At 34.8% G+C, this 15953-nt stretch overlaps 1 pseudogene; it reads right to left on the reverse strand.

Annotated features, from left to right (window-relative positions):
* Nucleotides 1–1921: 1921 nt before the first annotated feature.
* LOC134245830 (general transcription factor IIE subunit 1-like) lies at nucleotides 1922–5109 on the reverse strand (annotated as a pseudogene).
* Between the last annotated feature and the right edge of the window lie 10844 nt (nucleotides 5110–15953).

A 15953-nucleotide genomic window follows, 5' to 3' on the forward strand; every position in this document is an offset into this window, starting at 1 on the left:
GTGCTCCCACTGGAGTGAAAACATTTTTCGTTACTTTTCGTGTCACGATTAAAGGAATCCCATTCTGATCATGTCTCATGACATTGTTTACAAAACTTTAAGATCTTTGAAGCCTGAGTAGGAGGTCGTAGCTGCAACAATTTGGAGCATTATTTTGATTTGTTTTAATCCCAGGAACATTTTCTTTTAAAATACTGTATGTACTTTAAAAATTAATGTAGGAATTATTTCTATATTTATACAATTAATTTGGTATTGTACACTGTATATTAGAGCCTTGACAGGGAAGTCTTGTTATAATAGCAATTATTTGTTGAAGCCTGGGTAGGGGGTCGTGTTACAGACTTAGTAAAGATATATCAGACATTTTTTTTAAAATATAAAAATAATAAATTATGTGAAATTTTGATCATATCAAAAATTTACTGTTTACTTCCATGGCATCCGCCATTTAACTTTCTTGTGGCTACCAGTTATATATACTTAGAGGTCGCCAGATAAAATATTTTTCTACCTGGCACCGGTTTCCGTAGAAAATACAGCCTTTCAAAAAACCCTTTCTTGCATATTCTAGGTGTATTGTGCAACAAGTAAGATAGAAAAGGTTTGCAAATAATTCCGAGATGGTTTTGACAAATAATCCCATGATGGTTTAATTTATACCCTAACTTAACTTAATTAAGTTAACGATGTGCAAGAATAATTCTAGTTGAAAAGGGAGGGTTATTATGGGTTTTTTTGGGGGGGGGCAAAAAATTTCTGAGTCTGTTAGAGTTGATGTGGACCCTCCCTGGAAAAAAAATCCTGGATCCGCGCTTTTTGATTGCCTTAAACAATGACATTCATTTGAGGGAATGAATTTTGAACACTTTATATTAATACACCAAACACATATTTCTCTATTGGTGTAACGGAAAAACTATATATTCATTTTTATTTTCTAATTACCTTACATATTCTGATAAAAGAACGAAATATATCCTTGTATGCTAGGATGTTTTTTGATTTAAGACTTTCTGAAATAGCTTTTAAGTGACCTTCCCTCTTTGTTACAGAGGTAGACCCTTTACATTTTGTTTTAAATTGCTTGTTCTTAAGGACAGATGATACAAACAAATTTTTGTCAAAGAATTTGAAAATAAGAACTTGGGTCATGTTAAGTTGAATAAAATGAATAACTTTCACCGCGTACTTTTTAACTTTTTATTCAAATTTGGAAAAAAATGGAATTTAAAGTGAAAAATATTTGTATAGATTAATATGGATGGTTTCAGACGGGCAGACTTTTGAACATCACAGAAGGTTTACAATTTCATTATATTCTAGAAATTTATTGTTTGCATCATTTGCAATGAAATAAGTCCAAGAAATATACACCAATCCAGGCATCCATTTTTTGTTTGTATCATCTGTCCTTAATATGAATTTGTATGATTCAGAAATAATTATGCTTTTTAAAGACTGGAATGTAATTATTGAAATAAATCTCTTTTTTATTTACATGACAATGGCTAATCCTTTAAAAAGAATTAAGGAAGATAATTTTTGTTAATGAATAACAGAATCATTAATTCTGCAAGATGTACTAGTATCAACTATAAAACTTTTTGTCTTCGTCGTAAATTCTTTCGTACAAGTGAAATGGACCACATGAGTAAGGATAGCCACAGAGAGGAAAAAAGAAAAAAACCCTCCCTGAATTTTCCTAACAGACTTCTGACAAGTGTTTAACTTAATTAAAATTCTTTAATAGTCTGAGTTAAATACAAGACTTGAACAATTGCTCTTCCCTGTACATCAGAAAGAAGTTTATTTTAACCCTCAGATCTAGTCATACATCCATATTGATGAATGATAAAGAAACTAATTAAATTCAATTTTAACAGTGCATATACAAGATATTCAACCAAAATGATTTTGATGAAATATGTCAATTACTAATACAGTTATGAACAATATTTTAATTTCTTTAAGATCAAATGAATTTCATAGAATGGTACAATTACATAAACATAGGTACAACAAACACTATTGCAAGAGTCGTTTTTTTTCTGTAAATTGCTGTAGTTTGTAATAACGTGATGATAAATCACCATCGGCATTGTCAGCACAAAGTGAAGAGCTAGGTTCTGATTTTGTGTCTCAGTTGAGTACAAGGAAACAGATGTTTCCTAAGATTGGACATAAACATGTAAACCACATGAATGATCAGGTCATTCATACATGTTTTGATAGAGTTCCTCTCCCAGACGTATGTAATCCTTTTTTTCCTCGGGGGTCATTTTGGCCACCATCTCATCTGTCACTTCATGGAGGGGCACTTTCCTCCCGGCAACCGTTACCGTCGTATCTTCCTCCTCACTCTCCATCTCCTCAACTACAAACAACAAGGAAAGCTTGTAGTTTACAGTGATAAAAACTTCTACAAAATTATTTTTATGCACATGTACATACTGTATATAATTTTATGTAATGAAGAAAGAAAGGTTATAGACAGAGCTTCAGGACCGTGCATCGTCGGAAACCCACTGGTGATCTCTTCTTTACCTATCGTGATAAGTATAGAATAGATGATTGATCACCCGTGGGTTTCCGACGATGCAGGGTCATAAAACATGGATTCCAGTCACCAGTCTCACTTAAACAAAAGAAAGATGAGATGTTGCTAACATCTTACCTGTGTTATGAGATGGAATTGTGATCTTACCTGTGTTATGAGATGGAGCTGAGATCTAACCTATGCTATGAGATGGAGCTGAGATTTTACCTGTGTTATGAGACGAAGTTGAGATCTTACCTGTGTTATGAGATGGAGCTGACATCTTACCTGTGTTATGAGATGGAGCTGAGATTTTACCTGTGTTATGAGATGGAGGAGATCTTACCTGTGTTATGAGATGGAACTGAGATCTTACCTGTGTTATGAGATGGAGCTGAGATCTTACCTGTGTTATGAGATGGAGCTGAGATCTTACCTCTGTTATGAGATGGAACTGTGATCTTCCCTGTGCTATGAGATGGAGCTGAGATCTTACCTGTGTTTTGAGATGGAGCTGAGATCTTACCTGTGTTATGAGAAGGATCTGAGATCTTACCTGTGTTATGAGATGGAGCTGAGATTTTACCTGTGTTATGAGATGGAGCTGAGATTTTACCTGTGTTATGAGATGAGCTGAGATGTTACATGTGTTATGAGATGGAGCTGACATCTTACCTGTGTTATGAGATGGCCTACTGAGATTCTACCTGTATTATGTGATACAGCTGAGAACTTAGGTGTTTCTTCCTCTGCCCCACCCTTCTCATGAATGTATAGGAGCGTTTCTATCTCGCTGTTGACCGCTGACCTATTGGCTGCTTTCATATGTGCTGGTTTGGATTCCTCATTGACAAAAGAGCTCTGTTTAAATGATATACATTTTATTTATGCCAACTACCGGTATTTTGCTTTCAGTATATCAGCGTTTCATAAGTCTATAATTGGTACATGTTTCACTAAAGTTCGAATTCTTTTTTGGGGTTGCTTTCATGCAATTTTATTTCTTTACATAAGGCATGTTTTTTTAACCACAAAAATGATCCCAAGAAGAAGAAGCTAGGAGATTTTTAAGAGTTTGTAAAAATAATGATAACATACAAAAAAGTATTTTGTGACATTTCTTTTTCTATGAAAGTTAATTCCAGTTGTAAGTGATAGCCTTTTTTGCCCAACCATCTTCAAGTCTGTGTGCACTGACATAGCCAATTACTATTCTCTGTTACATGTATGGTCAGCTTTATAACATTATATGTATATATTGATCATTATTTCAACGACAGATCATGCACACATCATAACCTCCTTCATTGGATACAATGATGTTTTTCCAACTAAAAGATATTTGATTTCTACCTTGAGATAAAGATATATAAATATACTCATGTACTATCTTTGTGCAGCAGTTGTTGCGAGGGACAAGAATTCAATAACAGAACTGTGTAGTAAGTAATTGTTTACAATGTAACGTACCATGGTGATGTATGAATACTGACCCTGCTGTCCTCCTGTCCCCCCTCTACTGTACTCTGTGACATCCATATCGGCACCTCCTTAACCGCCTCGCTCTTCTTTGTCTCCCCCTCCCCTCTCATTCTGATAGTGACAGTGGCGTCAGATCCCAGGTTATAGTTGGTGGACCTATTCTTATCACAACTCCAAACATTCCTATCTGCATTGGATGTCCTTGAAGAATGGAACCTAAAAGGTACATACTCAATTTGTAGCAGTTTCACGAATCAAGATTTATTGAGATGGAGTTTACATACCATTCCATGTTCAACAAAATCTATAATTATCAATATCATACGGTTTATTTGTGCTTTTTTTGTTTGTTTAGTTTATTATTTCTCATGTACACGTAAAATCAACCCTGTATATACAAACTCTATATTTGATGAGTATCAAAGAAATGATGTACGTTAACCTGTTGTGAACTCTGTTGAGGTCTGTGGGTTCCGGTTCCAGAAGCTCTGGGGCTAGTTTGATGTCATCACACTTCTGTAACAACTCAAACACTGGCTGTATCTGTTCGTTGAATTTGGCCAGTAAAGTCCGCGTATCCTGGACCGAGGTCACCTCTGTCACTTCACTCTCACAGAAAATACACCGAAACGCCCCGCTCATAATATCATTCAACTTATTGACCTCTAGATCAGTGAAGGTCTTTTCACAAGTGGGACATTTGAAAGATGACCTACTATTCTTGCAACATGTTCAATCTTCCTGCGAATGTGATCTAGTTTGTACTTGACGATGTTGACAGAGACTTGGTAATTGATGAAGTAGTATGTCTGGCGCGTAGATTTGTTTTCAGCATCAGTTTCCATTTTCATTCTAAGACTTGTCTTGAGAAATTTTTCTGTTTCTAAGGTGTTTATAAGAGCTCGGAGTTGTTTCCTCTCGAATCTGAGAATTGCTACAATGTCGTCTTCTTTCATGCAGGGATTGCGGACTAGAAGGTCGATAATCATGGCGTGCTCTAAACTGTAGAATCCTCTGACCACTAATCTAATCAGCCTCTTCAATGTGGTTGGTACCTCTGTCAAAATTTCTGGATCATTCATATTGAAAATCTGTACTAAATAGAAAATACATCCATTTGTATATTAATGAAACATTGATGTAATGAGTGAGATAAGTGCACCGCCACACATACAATACGCCTGTCAAATAATTTTCAATTATAATAAACAGTTAAGAGTGCACGAGGAAGATAATCAAATCAAACTTATAGATTTCAATGATTTTCGATTCCTAATATTTGAAGTGCATCTACTATAGTGTAGTTATTGAAACGAATACATCATATATTTCTCAACTGGCTTCATAAGACGTTTACAAATGTCCATCTGTAGCTTTGTCAACTATGTTCCTTTGAATGATTAACAATGCTTCTGTACAGCATAATAATCCATCAACATTCTAATCATCATATGAATTTTTAGACTGACATCATAGTGAGATGTGACACTCTGTAAATTTCTGATGAGATATAAACGTAAAAATTAGCATATCATTATATATAAAAATTATACAATATCAAATCAGTTTTAATTGCTTTACATCAAATTTACTTTGAAAGTAATGGTTTGCCAACAAGGACTATGTAATTTGAAAGGAAATATAAATTATAATTACAAGAATGTAGGTCATATTCAGCATCTGAAGCAAGTCTGGGTGTATGCATCCTTAGATGTACCATCCATGCAAGTTTGGCCATCATAGGGCGTATACATGTTGAGGTATCACATAATCTTTCCCAAAGTTAAGGTGAGCTTAAAATCATCATACATGTCCAAAAAATTCGATGTCGATATCGACGATAAAACGTTATGTCGATATCGTTTCGATATCGACCATCATGAGCACTATTAATTTGAAATACTTGGTACCATAAATGAGACTTTGTGCTATGTCGATGTCGTCGAAATCGACAATACCATGACGATATCGTATCGATATCGATCCTATTTGTAAAATTTCTTTTCACATTAGGTATAACATAATTTTTCAAGGTCACAAGTGATGTCAAATTCATCCATTATTAGCATAAATATGAAATTAAATTATGATAAGGAAAGGGTTGGTGATTGTTATTGTTTTGGATTAGGTTTAGAGTAAGATGTTGGATTTAGGTAAAAGTTGTTAAATATGTTTTAACAATCATGATTCGATATCGATACAATATCGTCGATATCGACGGTAGGGTAAACTTATTAATCAGAATGGAAATATGTACAAGCGTTGCATGAAGAAACAGAACTTATTGTCATGGGATATGTTAAAAATAAAGATTTTTGTATTAGGATGAAGGTTGGTGAAGCTAACGCATTCGATAGATAGATATCGTTGATATCGACTACAATCTTCGTAAAAGTAAAGTAATTAAATATAAATACACATTCAAAGTAACAGGGACGGTATTCACAAAGAGTTGAGCAAATATGATTCGATAAAAATCGTCGATATCGACACTGGGAAAGTTTTATAAAAGATATATAGTTTTCAAGTAACACATGTTAATATAATGCTAGTATTGTAGATGGAAACCATAATTCTTTAAACAATCATGATTCGATATCGGCACGATATCGTGGATATTGACAGTAAGGAAGACTTCTTAAAACAGAAAGTATTGTAATAAATACAATAGGATAGAGAAATATTATAATAAAATATAAAAAAGTAATGTGTCGATATCGTTTCTACATCGTGTCTTGGACATAACTCAAAATCATAATCAACCACTAAAACAAATATTTTTTAGATTACCTGAGTCACTCATGTGACGAATTATTGCTATCCGTTTTTGTCCGACGTCGTTCATCGAGCATCGTGCACTAACATTTGAACATTTTCAGCTTCTTCTCTTCACCAATTTCAACCGATTTTTGGCATATTGCATCTATGGGTAAGGGAAACAAAAATTATGAATTTAACTCTTTACAACTTACTGAATTGTTATGTAACATACGCTTAATGTCCACGTCATAGAAGTAGAAATTTACCATTTCCCCGCAAGCACCCTTTAGCGTGGTACACGTTTCTCTAAAGTTTAGCGTAAATAATATTCTGACGTTATATTTTAATACAAAAATAACTTTTCTTATTTTATGAGATTTTACCAAGTATAAAATAGAAGGAAATTGGCATTAGATTTAAGATTAAATGAACTTTTTAAAGTGCGTGAAAATGCGTGATTGCGGGGAAACGGTATATGCGTGATTTTGCGTTAGAAATAGGAAATGGTATATGCGTTAAAATGCGTGACTGCGGGGAAGGGGGTTAATGGTCCCTGTCCTCCCTGGGGCCTGAGGGATGGGGCTAAATCTATCAAAATCAATACAATCTTTAAAAATCGTCTTTACTCCTAGACATCAAGCACTCAAACTGTTGACATGATTGTAATAAGCATTAAGCCCTCTACCAAAATTGTAAAATTCATGTATGAATAAATAAGTATTGGGCGAACCACAAATAGGGCGACCATACGAACAAGATACTGGGCGAAAAATATTTCGGGCGAACGGACCCTGCGCGAACGGACTCCCGCGAACAGGTAGATCGGGCGAACGAACCCGTTACCGTCGCGCTATGACTTCTGATCCCCAAATAATGAACATATTTCTCTTCAATAGGTTCATCTAAGAAAGATATAATGCAAATGTAAATATAACGAATTGAACCTAGGTATAATTAAATTGTACCTATTTCCAAATCCTTTGTGGATATGTCTGAATTGAACCTATCTTCAAATCAATTGTGCCTATCTTTAAATCAATTATACCTATCTTCAAATGAATTAGAGATAGGTATAATTCAATTGAACCTATCTCTAATTGAACAAAGATATGTGTAATTCCATTAACAATGGGTATAATTCATTTGTACCTAGGTAAAATTATTTGGAGATAGATATAATTATTTATACCTATCTTCAATGAAATTGTACCTAGTAGGGTTAAGGTTAGGGTCAGGGTTAAATTCATTTAAGGAATAACTGTACATGTCTTATTTTTCGATTTCATGATGTTATCAATCGATTGGGTTGCGTGATAATTTGCATAAACGCCGAAGGCGTTTATGCATAAAATTATCATGCAAGCCAATTGATTGATCATCGTCATGAAATTGAAAAATCTGACAGTTATTCCTTATATTTACATGCTTTGATTCCACCAATCCACGTGCTCCAAGCCCTGCTTCTGTCTAGCTGTTTGCTCCGCCCTGCACGTGGTTTTTTGGAACCGCGCCAATACATTGATGGGGAAATAAAGTACATTTACAATTTGTAATTTTATCTCGGACAAAGACATTGCAAATGTAAATATTTGAAGATAGGTACAATTATTTGAAGATATGTGCAATTATTTGAAGATAAGTACAAATATTTGAATATATGTTTTGGCGATCCATATAGATTATCCCGATTAGGATCAATTATTAAAGGTTTGAGATTAATTGATTGATTCATTTATTTTATTTATTTATTTATTTATTTAGACAGTCATACATACGGAAGCCCGTTGGTGCCACGTACGAAAAATATAAAAATAATATATGTGGCGGCAGCCACTTATTATTTGGCGGCTCTTATATTACATGCGGCCGCCAAAAATTTTATATGAAGCCACAAATTATATGGCGGCCGCTATATATTTATCTGGCGGCCGCTACATAATATCTGGATTAAATATTTAACTGGCGGCCGCTATATAACATCTGGCGACCGCCACATATTTATGGCGGCCGCTAAAATACTTGGCGTACAAATAATTTATCTTGCGGCCGCCAAATTGTTTATAAAGACGGCCATACAAATAAAAAATGATGTTAACTGGCGGCCGCTACATAATATTTGGCGGCCGCCACATATTTTATCTGGCGGCCGCCAGATAACATATATATATATTTGGCTATTTTGCAGTAAGCAGATTAATATTTGATTTGAGAAGTAAATATTTTGCATTCTGGATTTGAATGTGTATATTTACAGAATTACTTTTTTATCAATAAGCAGCGGCAGTGTCAACATCCATCATATCTTAACCCAATAAAGACACAATAATACTCACATTTCACAAAATAATTTATGTGGCGGCCGCCAAATAATAAGTGGCGACCCCAAATAAAAAGTGGCGGCCGCCAAATAAAAAGTGGCGACCGCCAGATATATAAGTGGCGGCCGCCAAATAATAAGTGGCGGCCGCCAGATATATAAGTGGCGACCGCCAAATAATAAGTGGCGGCCGCCAGATATTCAATGGCTGCCGCCATATAAATTATGTGGCGGCCGCCAAATAAAATTGGCGACCGCCAAATAAAAAGTGGCGACCGCCAGATATATAAGTGGCGGCCGCCAGATATTTAAATGGCGGCCGCCATATAAATTATTGGCGGCCGTAAATTTGAAGTAGCGGCCGCCAATATATCTGGCGGCCGCCAGATAAAATATTTTTCGTACGTGGCATTTATCCGTACATACATACAGTAAACGAAATATAAAAATAATATATAGTCACATAGATTTTCTTATGCATCACGTATGAAGTTACAAATATTTTTTGTAGATTTAACATATGCTGGATTAAATTTGAAATTCATAAGATATATACATGTATTATTAAAAAGTGTACAAAATTCACTTCTTAGTTGTTTATAAAGAGGACATACAAATAAAAAATGATGTTCATCTTCAACGACGTTTGACAATGCCGGTGTGTATCTTGATTGATAAATGTTAGAATACATTTGATTCATTCAATGGAATATGTTTAAAGCAAAAGAAAACAAAATATGTTTAGCTTAATTAGACCATGTGGACAGTATATGTTTTTTCTGTCTATGTTTTGGATTGAGTGCACTTGTCAAGTGGTTTCTTTATTTAACCATAGAAACATCGTTGTAATTGGGGTGCTAAGCTCCCAGTACTTTACATGCTTTAAGGTTTTGAAAAAGGGCAACATGCCCAAAAACGTTTTAACTTTATACCTCATATAGTTTTGGGGTTGTTGTCAAAATAAGTTTTTTGTCATTATTGCCTTTGGCAAAACCTGAATGACTTAAGGAATTATTTTCATTAGTATAGTATGCCAGGGCATCAAATATGGGAAACATGGGATGATTTGTATTCCATGTTTCCCACTATTGTTGATGTCCCTGGCATACTATACAAACTAAACAGTGATTCCTTATATTTCCGTTCCATTGTGAAATAAAATTGTAGATTTAGACTTTAAAAATGCAGACATAGATTTCAATTACACGAGGTCTCCCTTGCCAATTTCAGTAGTCCTCGCCCACTGACGTCAAACACAAGACGAGATTTTCATGCATATTTGGCCTCCTTAGCGTCAGACTCAGAGACAGATGCGCACGAGATTTGCATGCATATTCATAGGGGCTTGTCTTCCGGATTGTTAAATGTAAAATAAATTTTAAAAATTTTGAATCTTCTTTGTTAAAATAAAGATCCTGACACTTTCAGGAAGAAAAACCACGTTTAAAAAGGACGTACCACACCTATATACAAAAACTCTCAAAGGGACGCAAGCTGACATCTTGGGAAAAAATACCCCCTCCCACTTCAGCACCTATTTCTGGACTCTAAACCATTAATTTATTTCGGTATCATGGCTCTGTCCCTTGCAGTGATGATTTTCCTAAATGTTGATGCGATTGTCAGTCGTGAACACGCCCCTATGTGCATATTAGGCCTCCTTAGCTCCTGATCTATTGACCTGCCTAATTTAGATTCCGGTAGAATTATCAAGAAATTAACTCCGCTAACTTTCAAAGAGTTATCACAGAGAGAAAAACAAGAAAACATTGATGTAACCATCAATTGTCGCCCGGGAAATATATCAAGTAAACAATGAAAATGAGTCTTGATCAACAAACTGCTTCGATATGTGTAAAAAGGCATGCGTCTAATTGATGGAGACGATAGTCGCAATTTTTAAAAAAACTTGTAGTCGGATAAAAATAAAAAAAAAAACGATACCATTTTAAACTTGATCAATTCCTCAAGTAAATGTATAAACTGAAGTTAGACACACGCATCATTTATATTTAAAAATGTATTAATTTTCAATTTTAGAATATAAAACACGAACTGTGCAGAGTACGTTTTTATCCGAGAAGTAAAATTCGATGTTCTAAAAAAAGGGGCCTGTCGTTTTTTCAATCGGCAATCCTCGGCTGACTCCGCTACGCTCCATTCGTGCGAGGTACGAGTCATCCGAGGAACTCCGATTGTCGTTTTTTCGATAGTAAATGATAAATAACTTTATAGCGAGCGCAGCGAGGCGGCGCGAAGCGCCGCTCGCGTAGCGAGCTCAATAGACTAACGTGTACACTGAGGATATTCGAGTTTAAATCTGCACATTGTTCCAAGAAATTTTTATCTCACCGCGTGAAAAAATTCCAAACTCCCAATAATCCTTTGCGGTGCATAGCAACATGGTGGCTAAAACATAGCAACAACTTACTTGAAAAAAATTACAAACAACGATTTAATGCAATCTCCATGCCACAAAACTATCGTTTGCATTCTAACTCAACAGGACTTTTTATTTGACATCATACGTTCGTCACTTAAAAGCTCGGGTATTTCCGATTTTGTCGGAAACTTCCGAAAAGTTCGGAATCTCGATCCCGATGCCTGGGAAGTGATTTTTTTTTTAAAAAAATTCTTTTCTTCTTTTTTAATGAACTGAAGATAGGCAGTGCAAGTCAAAGTTGTGTAAATGCATGTTTTTGATTGTAAATAACTGCGCTCGCCCCAACGGTCGCACCGTAGAACATATTATATTAAATATGAAAAACACGTACATTTTTACAGATTCTCTTTATGGAAGTAAATATATTATGCACCTCGTAATTCACAGGGGCGGATACAGGATTTGTGGTTAGGGGGGCGTGGATAACTTTAATGAGGCAAGGGGTCTGGGGGCCGCCTTAAGGCCCCCAGTGGGTCCAGGGCGAAGCCCTGGGGGGGGCCTAGGGGGCGAAGTCCCCGGAAGCTCCTGGGTTTTCGTGTATTTTAGAGTAAAACCAGGCACAATAATAGTGCATATTTTTCAATTATTTTTGTTCAAAAGTTTTTAGAATATAGGTGGGGGCCCAGGGGGCGAAGCCCCCGGAAGCTCCTGGGTTTTTGTGTATTTTAGAGTAAAACCAGGCACATATTAACCAGTGCATATTTTTCAATTATTTTTGTTAAAAGTATATATATAGCATGTAGGTGGGGGGGCAGGGGGCGAAGCCCCCGGAAGCTCATTGGTTTTCCTGTATTTTAGAGTAAAACCAGGCACAATAATAGTGGATATTTTTTCAATTATTTTTGTTAAAAGTGTATAGCATATAGGTCTGGATGTTTGAATAATAAATGTATTGAATGTTTCTCAATTCTCATTGTATTGTAACACATGTCACTATATAATAAACGATTTTATTACTTATAACTTACTAAAAGTGGTATATTGGTTAGTGATGTACCAAAGTACGACGTGTTTAATACTAGTCATATCATACTTTGAATGGTGGGGGCCCAGGGGGCGCAGCCCTGGATTTTTGTGTATTTTAAGAATAAAACCAGGCAGAATAACACTTATTGGGTTAGTTTTGTACCAAAATGTGGCATTATAAATATTAGTCACATATACTTTGAAAATTTTAGGGGGGGCGTGCGCCCCCCACTCCCCCCTTAAATCCGCCAGTGATTCATAAACAGAAAGAACATTCTGATTAACAATCTTTTCAATGTTTAGAAAGCCTTTAATTCTGCATAACTACTCCCACCCCAATCCCCATACACCTACACTTAAACTTATATGTATAGAGCAGCCCGGTCCTCCGGGCTGCAATTAGAAATGGAAATATTTTTAGATTTCCCGCTTCAAAACACGAGTGGAACTCTTTAGTCAAGAAAACAAAAAAAAGTCATCGCTTGTATAGGTGAAGGCCACCCAGACAAAAACATTAGAAAGCAGTAGACCAGGGAATGATCGGAAGATGACTGTCGTGATAGACGTCACGCAACCTTTTTGAACAGGTTTAGCAAAAACAGGAACATTGAACTGTCAGTGCTCCATTGAAAGCACGGTATGTACGCCGGAGTATATCATATTTTTTCAATTATCACTCAAGATAATGTAAAAAGTACATTGTTATGCAATGTTGCACTAAACCTGCAGAGGCTGCTGAAAAGTCATGACGTGTAGCACTAGTAATTTTTATCATATTGGCATGACGTTTGGGATTGGTAAAGATAAAATGACGTCTTAATTTTTATGACAAAGATTTCTGCTTGAGCCTATTCAGTTCGTAATACCATATTTTTAACCAAAGCCGAGTTACTATACTGTAGTATTTAATTTCAATGTCAATTTTTCAAAGAATAATCCCAATGTGTTTTCATACAGGCAGTATGTGCATGTATGATCATTTTAACCATGGGCACTGGAAGTTATAATGTAAATTTTGAGTATGCATGTGCATTTACCATGTTTACGTACATTTCCTTACCATTATGAGTACCAATGAATTTAACTTCATTTAAAATTGGTTTTATAGTCAGTAAGTTAAAAATATAATTTAATTAGTGCAAGTGGAATAGTTGATTATTCACTGTAAAGCCTGTATAATGTAGGTATCTTATTCATAAAATGCCTGATAGATAATTAGATACTAGTATCATGCATCTAAGCATTAGCAAGTTGATAAGTAGGGTGACGAATGTCATATACTATAATTGTAATTTTATTATAATTTAAAATGATCTTGGGCAATGTACCACATACATGGCATATGGGATATGAGACAAAAGTCAGCTCTTAACATGCTGAATGATAATTATTTTAAAGGGGTTTTTTATGGGGGGGGGGTGTATAAAAATTGTTGATCATCCTAGACTTTATTGTTATTATCTGGTATGCTTGTATGTCCAGAGTTCATAGCAGTGAGTTTGTTATTATACCAAACATAAAAGAGGAGAAATCAAATATTTATTCACATCTGCTTCAATCAACAAAGTTATAGATAGTATTCTTTTGTGTTTGCTTGTATTCAATTAGCTTATCAAAATAGTTATCAATGAATTTACATGAATATGATGAAAAGTTTTATTTGTGAAAAGAATCCTGGAAAACAACTTAAATTAACTTTGATGTGGATACACATACATGTAGTACAAGATTATTTAATTAAATGAGCTCATAATTTGCCAGATTTAGTGAACTAAGTAGTATATTAATTAACATGTAACTTGAATTTGATCCCCCATGAGGCCGCCGTCATCAGAGTTGTCACAAGTCCTTTAAGATTAGTTTTCAAGTCTGCTACATGCATATACATGTACTGGACAGTACTTGTGTAAATTACAGAAGTTACCTGAATTAAAATACATAACTGATAAAATAAATGCTGATAAAGTATAATCCTCAAACATGCCACTGTAACTAAACAGAAATATAGAAGTGGGAGGTTAACATTGTTTATTTACTTATACATGTATCTTATCTGTATCCAAAATAAACAAAATAGATGAGTCACGCATACACAGTAAGTAAGTGTGACAATCAGTCTTCACCAATAGTCATGATTGTATATCAAAGATTTGACAGAATCATGCAATGGCCTCAAAAAATACAGCAACTGAAGGTATGCCTCTAAATACCAGGACATGCGTTTCATGTTGAATTCACATGAATTTTTTTTTTCTTCATAAAAGTGCATTTGAATCGATGATGTGAACTTTAAAAATCCCAAGTTTAAAAGTGCAGTGTTTGATTAAAGTACATTCTACACTGTTATACTCTTTCTTGATATTGTATATTAATAAACATTTTGAGGTTTATGCTGGAATAGACTGATATATGTACCTTTAATTTCAATTTGAATGATCTGTTGTAGATGAGGCACAGATAGAGAGCTGAACTGAAAGCTGCTGTCCCCTCCTGAACATTGATATTATTGAGAGTGACAAGTGAGTTACTATGGTTACTCAATAAATTATGATCGGGTTTATCCACTTATGATGTAATCTCGGTTATTGTTGCTATGGTTGTGTTGATCTGATGTAATTGGTGGTAAACATGATAAATGGTTTCATGTTAACATGATAAATGCTGTTGGTGTAAACAATTGTAGAACACACAACAGTCAGCATAAAGAAAAAAAATACCTAAACTGTAACATTATCATAAAAAAAAATAGATTTTAAGGTTTATCCGCCCTCTGCCCATGCACTCACATAAACTTTTCCTTGGCACTTAAGATTTTCCAGAAGAAATGTTTATATTTTAATTAAAATACACTCAAATCAGCATACCTTGCAAGACAAAATTTGGCAGAAATGGTCTCTTATTTATTTATCCATTGGCAAGCAAGAGTTGTATCTCTCGTTGGAGTATTAACCAAGTAAACAATAACTACCGTATAATCCCTATTAACTGCCCAGGGCACTTAGAAAATTGCAAAAAGGGGGCGGTTATTTTGGTATTCTCTTTATGATATTTAAATTAAATGTCATATTTTAACTTCAAAAAATCTTTTGAAAAGAAAAAATACAAGGAATCACTAAAATAATGCCTAACTTTACTTAAAGTGAAGATAATCCACACAAATTATGCTTAATTATTCATTTTCCACTAAGAAATTGGATAAAAGACAAGTTTCATTTTCACTTTCCTTAATTTTTTTATAGGATTCTTGTTGATTTAAATCAATGGCCCTTATTTCCTGACAATTGAAAAAGACCTAAGGGGGCGCTTATAGGGGCAGGGGCAGTTAATAGGGATTATACAGTATTGGATCATTTCATTTGTGAGAGTTTGTCCTGACCTTTCATTTTAAACTTTATTTTTTGAAATTTTTTTTTGATGTGTAAACAAATCAATGTTTTTACTTGTAG

Source organism: Saccostrea cucullata, unplaced genomic scaffold (genome assembly GCF_032062105.1).
Source record: "Saccostrea cucullata isolate Sc308-1 unplaced genomic scaffold, CSIRO_AGI_Scuc_v1 ctg1920, whole genome shotgun sequence".
NCBI lineage: Eukaryota > Metazoa > Mollusca > Bivalvia > Ostreida > Ostreidae > Saccostrea > Saccostrea cuccullata.